Source organism: Lytechinus pictus, unplaced genomic scaffold (assembly GCF_037042905.1).
Source record: "Lytechinus pictus isolate F3 Inbred unplaced genomic scaffold, Lp3.0 scaffold_19, whole genome shotgun sequence".
In the NCBI taxonomy this organism is placed as follows: Eukaryota; Metazoa; Echinodermata; class Echinoidea; order Temnopleuroida; family Toxopneustidae; genus Lytechinus; species Lytechinus pictus.
In genome coordinates this window covers 6,604,325-6,618,859 of record NW_026974140.1, presented here as the reverse complement: position 1 = coordinate 6,618,859, position 14,535 = coordinate 6,604,325, and the positions used below count along the sequence as shown (strand labels likewise).

General features: G+C 35.8%; 1 protein-coding gene across 1 annotated transcript in view; it reads left to right on the top strand.

Moving 5' to 3' along the window:
• Positions 1-2,977: 2,977 nt before the first annotated feature.
• The window catches only part of LOC129260968 (uncharacterized), a 63,544-nt gene continuing 51,986 nt past the window's right edge, over positions 2,978-14,535 (top strand). Inside the window, exons 1-2 of the mRNA XM_064114641.1 lie at positions 2,978-3,300; positions 7,421-7,505. The gene's annotated coding sequence lies outside the window, so the exon portion shown is untranslated. The remainder of the gene's footprint in view (positions 3,301-7,420; positions 7,506-14,535) is intronic.

Here is a 14,535-nt window from a genome sequence, read left to right as displayed (position 1 = left end):
ATGTTTTAAAGACCTTTGGAATGTGTGAATGAAGAATTGTGTATTTTTATTGATGGAAGTGAATTTAAGAAAAATCAAATATATCAAAATTGTTTTTGAGACAATTTTTTGTCATCAAAATGTCACTTGATGGGACATCTGTTTATAACATTTATACATTTTCTGTATGAATACTTGTACAGCCAAGGAGCTGAAAGGATAAATGATAATAGCATTGGTTAGAATGTGAAGGTTTACCATTTTGATTAGTGAGTGGAATAACAAAACATCTCTTGCATACTCAAACCATGAAAGTTTGACAGGACTTTCTCATTTTTGTTCTGTAATCATCTTCACACCAGTAATTCTTTTGATTAATTTGCTACCACTATTGAACATTGTCTTTATTAAATAGAAGAAAGGGATGCCATGATTAATTTCAATTATAAAATGTACATGCACATTATGTAAAGATAAAAATAGAAATACCAAGTTAATAAGAGATTAGTATACAGTACATGTACATGTAAATAGCAGAGAAATAACTTCACTAAAATCATTATCAAAACATAAATACGAAAAGGTGTGAATAATATCCTCTTCAGTTGTAATTTAAGTTAAAATAGGCTATGTTTCCTGGAATGAAGATGACTCTGTTGTGTATTTGCCTTGACTTTGTTCCTTGCCGAACTACCAGTATTCTCACCATAGTGAAGCATCAAACATAAGTTTGAGAAAGGTAGTTCAACCTTTTCCCCATGATATTTAGGAATACCATGAAAAAAAATGGTAATTGAAAATCACATTCACATTTGATTGTTGAAACATCAAATCCCATTCAATGACCGAATGTGTACGTGTTTAGAATGTACTGCATATTATTGAAATGCATATTATGGGGCACAGTCGTGAGCATTATACTGGTATGCATGCTGATGAAACGAGGAAGTGATTTTTTTTTTACTGGAACTATTGCTTTGTAATACCATGGATATTCACCTCTCACTGTGCAGTTAGTATGTCATGTACATGTATATCATTCATTGTAATTATTTTATTTATTATTCCTACATGTAGTACTATGTAAATGTTTATATGTACATTGCATAGTAGAACATTCATCTTGGCATGTTTGTTTTTTTGGTAGCTATAGACCTACATTTACGTATTTGTACATGTACATGTGTGTACACTCACTGTACTGTATAATTTTTTTTTTTTTGGGGGGGGTGAACTGGGAACCCCTTCTTATTTCATATTAAAAACAAATAGTGATTCAGTGAAGCTGCTAGTGAAAATCCTTGCATCTGATAGGCTGAGAGCGAAAATAGTCATCTTTTCATACAAAGGGTGTGTTTATGCTTCCATTACAGAGACAGAATCAGCATTTTTAAATGTTGTTTCAGAACAACCATGGCAAACGTGGTTCTGGGAGTGCGGTTTATGCTTATTTTTTCAGAGGCGAAATCTTGATAGATCTGCAGCTGTCTTCGCATTGTACTTTGCGTTGCATGAGAAGTAAAGCGAGGTCAATTGAGCTTGCCCTGTTCGAAAGTTTTTTTTTTACGAGTGTTGTTATGGTCAACTATTAGTACTTTGAATGATTTCAGATCTTTAGTAATTGCATGGAGCTACATGTACGGTACGTGACATAGCCATAGAATTTCCACAATGTTGAGGATAATAGTAAGACAAAATAATAAGACATCTATTTGTTTATGCTACTAGGGCTTCTGGCTGAGCGATGTCTCCTCATCATAACTCATGTTCCGGGTTTAAAAAAAAAAAAATTCCTCAACATGTGATGAGTAGTAATAGTGATAGTACTAAACGTGCAAATGATTTTTGGTCAATATTATCAGGGAGATGAGAGGTAATTCCATGGAGGTATAAAGTCCCTGTTAAAACCATGCAACTGTATTTTGCGCACAGATTTTCATCTCACCAGAAGCATCTACCAAATGATGTCATTTAAACAAGTTTACGATTGTGGTTCTGTTTATACTTCCCCAGAAACCCTGATTCTGGTCAAATAACGTTTTGAAATGCACTTTTTTGTAAGTTTACGTTTGGCATTCTGACATGCGCTTAAATGAAAGTACACATGCACACAACTGTGTTTTGGACTAATCACGCTTGAAAACGCTGATTCTGGCCTGAAAAGTGGAAGCATAAACATGCCTAAAGACACAAACTATGGAACATAGTATGATGATGGTGATATATTTTCTGCTAATATTGTGAATTTTTTGTTTTACTGGTACCCAAAGCTCATAAAAATAGTCTTTATTGAGTATAATGAATTAATTACTTAAATATCAACATTTGCTTGAGTAGGCCTACATTTCTTTTTAAGTGGTGAAAATACTGTAGTATTTTTCTTTTTTATCATCTTTTCAATGATAATTAAGTGAAGAATGTTTAATACAAAATGCACTTTCACGAAAGTTTAATACAAATTTGATAATTTACCTGGAAGAGGAGCGATTCTAAATTCTTTTTCTTTGATAGTAATAGTATTCAACAAAATATGATGCAATAGAAGTCAGTGCAATAGGCCTGAGGCCCTGTCTGTGGCATTATATATAAAGCTTCTTTTTTTCATAATCATGTGTTTTGTATGATATGTGGAGCTCTGCATCAAAAGCTATTGACTCAAACTTGTAGTTTTGTTTGGAATGGGTTGAACTCTCATCTAATAAAAAAGGTTTATTTTTCATGTAAATTTTCAAGGAAATGATTGTATAAATTTGTAGTATGCAGACCTCCTGTGAACTTTGTCAATGTCATGTATACATTGCAGTGGATGAAGTGTGTTTGTATGACCACTCGGTTCCCTTCTCTCTCTGCCTCTCTCCCCCACCCTCTCTCTGTACCTCTCTCTTTTTCTCGGAGTCTCTTTACGACCTCTCTTCCTGTTTCTGCGCAATAGCAACGTGTGTTTAGTGGAGCATTGAAACAAATTGCTATAAAAGCCTGGTACCCGCCCACAAATACCATATCACTTGTTGATCTGAATCTGCTCTGGTAGAGCTGTACTCTTGTAACTCTCGTGGTATTACATACATGTATACTCCATGCTTTCATGCTTTCTATACCGTTCTACCAATGCCTTTGTTGGAAGCCTGTAATTAATTGTCAGCAATACTGCAGGATATATTAACACCATTTGAGAAAATTCCAGATATACTCGCTGCCACTCGCATTATTTATCCACACATATGATATCGTGTGATCAAAACGTGCTATTGGATTTTGCTTGCACATGGTACATTGGATAAGAATAGTGCACATCTGACGTTCGTATGCACACTTTGCAAGGTAATATTTTGATAACAGTTTTAGTCAATTATTAATAAATATTGCTATCAAAATCAAGCTCATGTACACATGTTTGCTTTGATAATATTCACACGAAAGTTCAGTGCAATCTTGTTAAAGATTCAATTGTCTTCAGTAAATTGAATCTCCAAAGTTTCTGTACTGTAGTTATTATAAAACTTGAGTCATTAAAGTAAAAAAAAAGTAAGCTCAGATAGTACTCTTCCTATTAAAAGTATGCCCCCTTGAACACTGTTATGTGTACTGGTATGTGTATCTTTGTAGAGTTTGTAATACCCAAGGGCCTATTGTAAAAATATGATGTGCAAAGATTGTATCCTTGATTTTCTTCCTGTATGTAATTAATGTTTTAAAGTGTTTTTTTAGTATACAATTAACAACCTACTGTATGGGGGAGAAGAATATAATTTTTTAATTCACAATTTTATTTTTTTAAAATTTTATCCATTTTAAAGCATAGATTTGTTTAGACCTCATCATTCATGTGATCTTACAGTGCATTCAGCCATTGGAAATCAATACTACTCCACTCAATATCCAACTTTATACAACTCCCAAGAATGTTCTGTAATCTGATTGGTCCAAATCGGATCACATGATATTCAGCGAATTGCACTATTGCATCCAAAATCTATCCTGCACTCTGATGTCATACCAAAAGTACTACCCTGCACTCTGACGTCAGAGTGCAGGATAGTGCGAGGTCTGGAATTATCTGATATAGCATTCGGGGCAACTCAGTAACATGGGGGAGGGGTTGTATAAAACAAACAATGCACGCATTCTTGTGCATAGAGGACCTAAATAATGAACTCTGTGCTCGACTTGCCAAATGGATATAACGCACTCGGTCTTGCGGACCTCGTTGTGGTATATCCATTGGCTCTTCTCACATCGTTCATTATTTGGCCCTGTATGCACGCGCTTACGTGCAAAGAGTATTTTATAAAAAGTCATAAATATTGCATTTTTGTCTCACCTGCATAGCAGAGTGAGACTATAGGCGCCGCTTTTCCGACGGCGACGGCAGCGTCAACACCAAATCTTAACCAAAGGTTGAGTTTTTGAAATGACAGCATAACTTAGAAAGTATATGGACCTAGTTCATGAAACTTGCCGTAAGGTTTATCAAGTATTACTGAACACCCTGCTTGAGTTTCACATCACATGACCAAGGTCAAAAGTCATTTAGGGTCAATGAACTTAGACCATGTTGGGGGAATCAGCATCAAAATCTTAACCTAAGGTTAAGTTTTTGAAATGTCATCATAACTTAGAAAATATATGGACCTAGTTCATGAAACTTGGACATAAGTTTAATCATGTATTACTAAACACCCTGCTTGAGTTTCACGTCACATAACCAAGGTCAAAGGTCATTTAGGGTCAATGAACTTTGGCCAAATTGGGGGTATTTGTTGAATTGCCATCATAACTTTGAAAATGTATTGGTCTAGTTCATAAAACTTGGATATAAGAGTAATCAAGTATCACTGAACATCCTGTGCAAGTTTCAGATCACATGATTAAGGTCACATGACCAACATCAAAGGTCAATGAACTTTGGCCATATGGGGGTATCTGTTGAATTACCATTATAACTGAAAGTTTATGGATCTAATTCATGAAACTTGGACATAAGAGTAATCAAGTATCTTTGAAGATCCCGTCCGAGTTTCAGGTCACATGACCAAGTTCAAAGGTCATTGAACTTTGGCCATTTTAGAGGTAATTATTAGATTGCTGTCATAACTTTTAAAGTTTATAGATTTAGTGTATAAAATGTGGATATAGGGGTAATCAAGTATCACTGACAAGTTTAAGGTCAAATGTCAATGAACGTAGTATTGTATCATTATATGACTGGTGTTTTTTGTGAATAATTATTTTATAGTAGTTTTCAAAGTCAGCACTGCTGCTATTGAATCGCGTGATGCAGGTGAGACTGCCAGAGGCATTCCACTTGTTACTAAAATGTATGAATCAATAAGTAAGTTCACGCTTATAAGCTCTCCTTATTTTGCATTTCTTTTTACATGTATTTTGTGTTTTCATGATGTACATGTACATTGACAAAAGATAAATGGTCATTTTGATATTGCATTTCTTTGAATTTTGTGTTTTCATGAAGTGATGTTGTGTTTTAAAGTTCAGTTTTTTTCTCCCCAAATATTTTAAGACATGAATTATGAATTACATGTACTGAACATGTATCAATCAAAATTGTTCATTTGTCATGAATCTTTGAGTTCACATACAACTGAATTTTATTTGCTTTTAATGTATGTGCTGATTGTGCTCATCCTTTTGGCAAATTACTGCAACCTTACTGTATACAATAGCAACTGTGAAGATAGGGATAATCTGAAAACACACCAATTGATTTGTTTTCATGATTGATTTTATTTTGTATTTTAGTGATAACGGTTTAATGGATCGAGCAATTGATTGGTTACTTTTATGAGGTGGAATGAAAATATCAAATGTCTGATTGATTATTGTAGAATGATTGAGTGACCTCAAAGCATTTAATGAAACAAATCATCAGTGATTTTCACTGACCAGTACAAATTGTGAATGATCTTCACCAGTTGACAAATTTGCTTTGAGCAGATCAGTTGCAAGTATTTCAGTAGTTTATAACCAATTATGAAAATGCTGTAAATAATGCCTACAGTGAGTCTTATTGATTGAATTTGAGGCCTCAACCATACATGTGATACTCCATGTTTCATCAGTTTTGGTGCACAGTTTCCAAACACTCTTCAAGGATTAATTTGGGCAAAGTTTCCTAATTTTGGATTTTGCTATATATATTGGAGTTGGTCTCTCTGAATAGCCAAAATTGGGTTAAAAACTCAAAATTAGGCAATATAGTCTTGTCTTAGAACTTTTTATTTGGTCTGCGAATTTCCACACCTCATGCACATTTTCATATTTCTACTAAATACTATGAAAACTTTACTGATTGATCTGAAGAAAAAATGTGTTATTCATTTTTAAGTTTTACATGTAGCTCTGAAATTAACAACACATACAATATTTAGATGTTGGCCTAAAAACTTCTTTAATAATGTAGTTTATGACCCCTGTTACATCTGAAAGTTTCCTACCCGAGACCCGACCGAGTCCACTTGCAACCTTGACTGGATTATTGGTGGATTACATGTAGCTTCGCGAACAGACTGAGTCCGAAATGTGGTCTGTTTACATCACAGCGTTCATTCCCTCCCCTATCAGTACGGTTTCGAGCGGTATCCGATTGCTGACACCAACGGGCGCTCTCGATCTAGGCTCTGAATAATTTGCGCACGCTAATTGAAGTTGTTTACATTTCGTTACACTCGTCGGCTGCTACACAGAAATGACAGGGTGGGACATGTGCCGATCATTTCCAGAGAGAGTCGAAACGACTCTTTACCTTTACCTTTACCCGAGATTCTGGAAGAATGCTGATAATCCCAGCAGTCGTTGAAGATATGATCGACTTGAAAAGGATCATATGTTTAAAATGCTTCCTTCTTTCCACTCTAATCAAAGACTTTATCAATTCACATGTCGCATGCCGCAAAACATTAGAAGAACGACGGGGCTGGGGAGGGGATAGCGCGCGCTATGACGTAATTTGACAGCTGGCGAATGGACCGAGTTTGGTTCGAATGCTTGTGTGCCTTTACATCTACGAATCGGTGGACCGGGGCTGGCCCGATACCTACATGTACCCGAGACTACCTCTGGATGTGGTCTCGGGTAGGTTCGCTAAAAGGTGGCCCGAGGTAGGTTTGGGATGTTTACATCTGATTTCTTACCGACCCGAGGTAGGCCCCGGGCGGGCCAGAGGTAGGGAATCTCTCAGATGTAACAGGGGTCATAGTCACTTTCAAATACTCGTTGATTTCATACAGATAAATAATGGTTTCTTTATGAAAGCATGCCCTCTTGATGCTCCAGTTTACATTAGATGCGTTAGCTTGCTTTCTATTTGTCAAGAGATTTATGAAAAGGATCGTTTACCCATGAATGTAATGTTTTTCAAAAAATCTGAGTCAATTACAGCTTTTTAATGTATCATTCCTTTTCTGATTTTTTTTTCCTCTAGAAATTTGTGACATCTTGCAATTGATGGAGGAGAGTTATATCCAGTTTTCATGACAGAAGTTCACCACACGGCAGTCAATTTATATGTAAGTTTATTTTTATCCCAGACCTGGGAATGTGAATGTGATTTTGTTTTTCAATTGAAGTTAAAGTTTATAAGGAGTGGTATGGCTATTTGGCATAAAATTGACAGCGGTTATTGACCTAATTTCATGAAAACATCCATGGTAGACTGGTATGAATTCCCCTTTTTTAATTTGGTGACTTTAAAATAAAATAATTCAAACTTCACAGCACACAATTGGCATAAAGACAGTACTGCAAAGAACATAAATAAATTAAAACATTGAATTAAACGTTTCCCATCCCTGACTAGCATTCTCTACTTTATATAGGCTCTACATTCGTTATTGCCTCATACAATTTGATTAATTGTGCACCCATTAATCATTGCCATATACTTGGTGAGTTAATAATATTCACATCTACCAAGTACCATAATATTTGCAACCAGTAGTTTTTGTAATCAGAATATGGTCATGCTGCACATCATTGAAAACATGTGGTACTTGTGTTTATTTTAGTGAGACACTGTAGTATTGTTCATAATGGCTTGCCAATAATCATTATACATCTACATATATATACATCTTCATTCTTATATTTTGAATTACTATTCATACCAACAGATGCATGTAATAATATACAGGTACATGGAGATGTAGGTGATGTCATATTGTGTAGGTTGGGAGTTGTTTTTGTAATTGCCCTGGCACTGCGTTATTTCGGTTGACCACAATTAAAATCAAATGTTATAATGCCATATGGCATTGCAACAATTGTTCATGGTAGGTTTAACAGGGGTTTCATTTCTGTTTCTGCTGCATATGCTCCTGCAGAAAACATTAATCCAGACAGGAACCCTAACCTCCAAAGGCGGTGCTGCACCATCCCGAGTTTGCTCAATCTCGAGATTTTAGCCCGATCGGCCTACTTCGCGATTAATCTCGAGATTCAAGAAACCCCGTCTCCACCATCGCAAGAAGAGCGATTCCTGCTCGAGCGAGGCAACAAGCCCGATATTCCGAGCATGCGCACTTTCGGATCTTGGAGTTTCAACGGCCCGCGCTTTTGAATAACTTCCCGCGATATGCAAGCAATGTACTCCTTTCACTAGCACTTTCGCCGAATTCGACCGGTGTTATGCAACAATCCTCTCAGCTCAGCGAGTGAAGAAGTGATGTATTCTTCGTTAAATATGATGGCGGAGTAGGAGGCAACGACAGAGAGAGAGAGAGAGGGAGAGAAGGAGGAAAGAAATGCTATTTGCTCACATTTTGCGAAGGAATAAGACGACACTGCTGTCAGTGTTGTTATTGAATATGACCATCGTCGATGAGCGCCTCCCCCTTCGGTCTGGTCTCTCCCAAAATCCATTCACTGGTGGGACACTATCGTTGCTGATTAGGCAATTGATGAACGCTATTCGCGATAATATCTATTCGCATGTATAAAGTTGACTTTAGCACGTGTTTATGTTTTGACCAAGGCGGAAGTGGAACGCGAATTGTATATGGACTGACGTCATGAATAAATTACCCCGAGTCCAATCTCGAGTGCGTCTGCACCTATGAATTAGCGGGATAATTCGTAAAATAGCGCGCTATTTTGCAAATAAACCCAAGTTGACTTGGGATTGCAATCTCGAGATTAATCCTACGAACTAGCGCGATAATTGCGTCTCCACTGCAAACTATCTCGAGATTTTTCAGATCGGGATAATTTGCCGGATCAGAAATAGCGCGCTAATTTGAAAACTCGGGATGGTGCAGACGGCCCTCAAGAGTCCAACCTAATCCTCACATCATTATCAACCAGGCCTATTATCGACCCCCCAAACCTTCCCCCCCTCTCACTCTATATTATTAGCGGAATTGGGGAGGAGCAATTATTACAGACCAATATAACAGGTTGCTTAATAGCTAATAGGCCAGATCTAGTTCAAAACGTGGAATAAATGTTCCTAACTTTTCTTACACACTTTAGTCATTCATTTTAAAAGTGCATCCTCCAACACAGAAAATAAATGTTTTGATATGAAATTGGACATTGAAGTCTCGTTTTTAATAAAGCCACACATACTACCTGTGCTATCAGATGTCTATAAAGCCCGGCGCACACTATATGTACATGTATGCCATTTGTTGCGATCCAAAGTTCAAAGAAATTGTAATAACATTTGATATGAACATTCCAACTGATTGATATTAGCGATCAGAGTTGAGAAAAGTGGTAGGACTACGGAAATCAAAATTTAGTTTTGTTCGAGCCTCCCTGTAGGAATTAAAGGAAATTCAAACCCAAATCGTAATGAAGTCGTCATTGGCTGCGACTTGAAGCCGATTTGGACTTTACTCCGACCACAGGGCTTGCCACAAAGCAAAATTATGATTTTGTTATTCCTAACATTATGCCGAACTTCAAGTAAAATCATTAAAGGGATGGTCTGGGCTGAAAGTATTTATATCTTAATACATAGAGTACAATGCACTGAGCAAAATGCCAGAAATTTCATCAAAATCGGATAACAAATAATAAAGTTATTGAAGTTTAAAGTTTAGCAATATTTTGTGAAAACAGTCGTCATGAATATTCATTAGGTGGGCTGGTGATGCCACATCCCCACTTTCCGTTTCTTATGTTATTACATAAAATCATAATTTGTTCATTATTTCATACTTGTGTGAATAATATTTCTCCCTTATAATGAAATAAGTTGCAGTGCATATCTAATGCACTAAATCAGTTGTCAATCCAATTTTTCTAGTTCTTGGAGGAAAAAATTTAAATAAACCTAATTTCATATAATAAAATACCAAAGAACAAGTGGGAATGTGACATCAGCCCACCTAATGAATATTCATGATGACTGTCTTCACAAAATATTGCTAAACTTTAAAATTCAATAACTTTGTTATTTGTTATCCAATTTTGATGAAATTTTCAGCATTTTGCTCAGTGAATTCTACTCTATTAAGAAATACTTTCAGCCCGGACCATCCCTTTAATACTTCTTGAAACTTTCACATTTCAAGCAAAATGTGATTTATTAAAATATCGCCTCACATCGAATTGCATAGTGTGTGCTGGGCTTTAGAAACTGTCTACCTGAGCTGACTTGTACGGTATTCTCCAAGTCAGACTTTGTATTGCACTGTAGGCCTACAATAAAAAAAAAAAAAAGAAGCTTCAATTGGAGGAAAAATACAACCGATTCCATAACTGTTGTACATAGGAATGCTACAAAACTGCAATCATGAAATCATGTTTATCATTTTGATTTGCCCAAGCAGATTTGGGCTTAGAAAATAACAACAGAGCATTTTCTTCAGACCACAACGTTCCAACTTCGATGATAGAGGCATATGAAAATAATAGATGACTAATGTGAAGTATGTAGTTTGTGCTGACTGAACGCTGCTGGCACAAATTAAAATTGGTTTTGCAGCTATACATGTACATGGCTATCATATTGATCTTGGCCATGTCCAGGCAATTATTTTTGCTCATACGGTGGACATGAATTTATGTACATGTAATCCAAATTTTATGCATGAATAAATATTCATTGCTTTTTAAAATAAAACTAAAGAATGCTGGTACATGTATGGTTGAATTTGAGGAATTCATTTTTTGGCAAGTGGCTGATGGGAGGGCGGGGGGCTGCTTGTACTTGTAGGCACAAGCCTCTTGGTTTTGTTGAAACACATCGGTTATGTAGGTCTGAATACATGAAGCCTATAAGGAGCTATTGCTTGAAAATGTGTAGATGGGTAACACATAATATGGAAAAGTTGTGTGCATGTATTGAAAACAGAAAAGGTTTAAATTGACTAGGTTTACATCTAAGTTAGATCTTGGTTGCCTTTTTGACCTGCACTCATTAGACTTTGATCTGGTTTGATCTTCTTTATATTTCCCAATAGTGATGCATGTGATATATAGAAAATTTGCATTTTCCTTACAAAAACATTGAAATTTAAGGCCTGCTATGGAGTATGGTGCTATTGTTATGTATCTGTAAAATTGTCAGTACTTGCATCTAGCTTTTTGATTATTATTCAAGCATTCATGTTTGATAGAACAGAAAGGTTGAGTGTACATGAAAGTTTGTCTTTTCAGAAAAAAAAAAGTTTTCTGACTTTTGATTGCTGAAGCCCAAATAACTGTTTGGGCTTCCAGAGAACCCTGTCTTGCAATTTATTGAGGGTTTTGAGACATGTGTACCATGTGTGCAGTTTGATTTTGGAAGCTAACTTTTTATTTTCTTTTTTTTTGTCTCACCTGCATAGCAGAGTGAGACTATGGGCCATCATACCATCATAACTTTGAAAGTTTATGGATCTGATTCATGCAAAGTTTGTCATGAGGTTCAGAGGGATATTGTACAAGCTACACGTACAATATAGTTTGATTTCTTGGGCTTAAACTAACAAATCTGATTTAACCACAATTGGATGTTTATTATTTTGTTGATACTTTCTGTGTCATTTTGGGAAATAGTGCCAGGTGGATGTGTTATTGCATCAAGTGCCTGCCAGAGATTTTGATGATGAAAGGTTCCTACCAGCGGACACAACAGCTCCTTGTATAATTTGCTCACCACACACAAAACAACAAACATCAAATTATTTTGACTTCTGTGACACTAAAAAAGGAAATTATGTAAGATTTGTTATCATTGCAGTTCTGATTATGTCACATGGGTACATGTTTCCTGTTTTATGTTTGGATTGGGGTGGGTGTTGGCCTCTAACTATCTAACTCTAATTATCCTTGCTTATATATCGCTTAAAGGGGAGCGAACTGTGCGTGGTCTCTCATTAATGGTGTGAAAGATGCATAGTCTTAAAATATACATTTTCAGATATCTACTAATACTACAGAGAATAAATTGACCTATTATTGTATTTGTATAGATAAACTGAATTGTTTTGAGAGGAAGGGTAATTGTTTTGCTACTTGGCAACATAATTACTGCAGTATGAATGTATTGAGTAGTTTATTAGCATGTTATCATTCAAGTGGGTCTATATTGATAGACTACTCTAGCATTATGGGTCAGGAAACTGGCCAGGTATGAGTAGTTGAGGACTCGAGATGGTGCTATTAGTTCGTATCTGCTGTAACACTCACTTCATCAGAAGTCTCTCGCACTCTACAGTAATGCAGCATAATTACCCTGGCTTAGCAGAGCAGTTGTTAGGCGTGCTGCTTTTCAAGAAATAAATTCCTACCAGGTACCTACCTCACCTGGGTTGAGTGCAGAACAACATGGATAAATTTTGTGCTGTAGGAAAACATGACATGGCTTGGAATCGTACCCACGTCCCTCAGATTGAAAGACGAGAATCGTAACCACTAGACCAAGTCGTCCACACATATGAAATATTTGTAAAGTAAATCATTGCAAAATCTTCATTATTTTGGAAGCATCTATGACTTGTGTCTAGAGGTGAATGATGTACCAGCAAGTCCAGCTCCTCTGTTGATATTCATCCAAAGTAAAGGACCGCTTTATATCCTGGTGATGTATGTAAGTGATGTCAAGTGCTTGACAAGTGCTATGAGTCTCTGAAGAATATCAGTTACAGGGTCACATGGAAAAGTACATTTGATGGAAACCTGTTTTAAAATAACTTGAAAAAAAAATAAGGGCAAATGACCAGGTAAACAAAGCTTGAGCAAACACACAATTATATAATCAAATACATGTACATGTATGATGTACATTATGTAGAGTAAAACCAAAAGTTAGAATCTACCACAATGCAATTAATTTTCTGAAAGTGACAAGCTGAATCTTCGACATATCAAGTTGCAATTGTAAGATTTTGAAATTATTTTTGGATCGTATTTTACAGTTATTTATTACAGATTGTCCCTTGACAGATTTCTTTCAAGCTTTCTAATTTTCTTTGTTTTACACAAACCATTTCACTAGAGAGAGGGTTTGGTTACCCTCAAGGTTTTCGTGCTTTTTATTTATCAAGACTTCATGAGTGCATCTTCAGTGTATTGTCATCATAAAAAGGTCACTGGTTTAGATTACTTCTCAATGGATGCTTTTCTGACCTTGTGAGGTTCTTCAATTACTCCTCCTCCTTCACATAATGGCCTTCTCAATGTAAGGTGTGGGTAGACTGATTTTATCAAGGTAACTCCTTGATTTCATATACTGGTGTTTTGTTTCTTTAATATGTAAACACTTGAACAACATACACCTACATGTACACTTTCTCAAGATGGCTTTCAAGTGATTTAACAAATAGACCAACATGCTGAATTTATCTGAAGTCAAACCCAAATGTGTCGTTTACTGCCAAATTAGTGGTTTGATTTGCATAGAAACATAAACAAAGCAAACAACCTGTAGTTTTGATTTTAGTCTGTTATCTCACATTTGAACCTTTGAAATGCCCTACTGATAAAAAAGTACCACCCCTTCATAACTTTTTCGGTGATTTCGTCAGCGATCTTTTACGAATCAACCTAAATCTCGGCTAGCCTCCAAAACATGATTTGATATAGTCATGTTCCAAAGTTTGGATGTTTTTTCCAATGCTCATAACTTAAAGGACAAGTCCACCCCAACAAAAAGTTAATTTGAATAAAAAAAGAAAATTCCAACAAGCATAATGCTGAAAATTTCATCAAAATCTGATGTAAGATAAGAAAGTTATTACATTTTAAAATTTCTCTTAATTTCACAAAACAGTTATATGCACATTCTGGTCGGTATGCAAATGAGGAGACTGATGACATCATCCACTCACTATTTCTTTTGTATTTTATTATATGAAATATTCTAATTTTCTCCTCACTGTCAAGTGAAACAATAATTCCTCCCTGAACATATGGAATTAGCATTTATTAATACTATATGGTTCAGTCAAGTTGGTCCATATTGTCAAATAAAAAAAAATGAAATATTGTATAGTTCAAAGTTTCAAACAATAAAAAACAAAAGAAATAGTGAGTGAGGGACCGACTGTCTCATTTGCATGTCACTGAGTCGTGCATATCACTGTTTTTTGAAAATAAGCGAAACTTTAA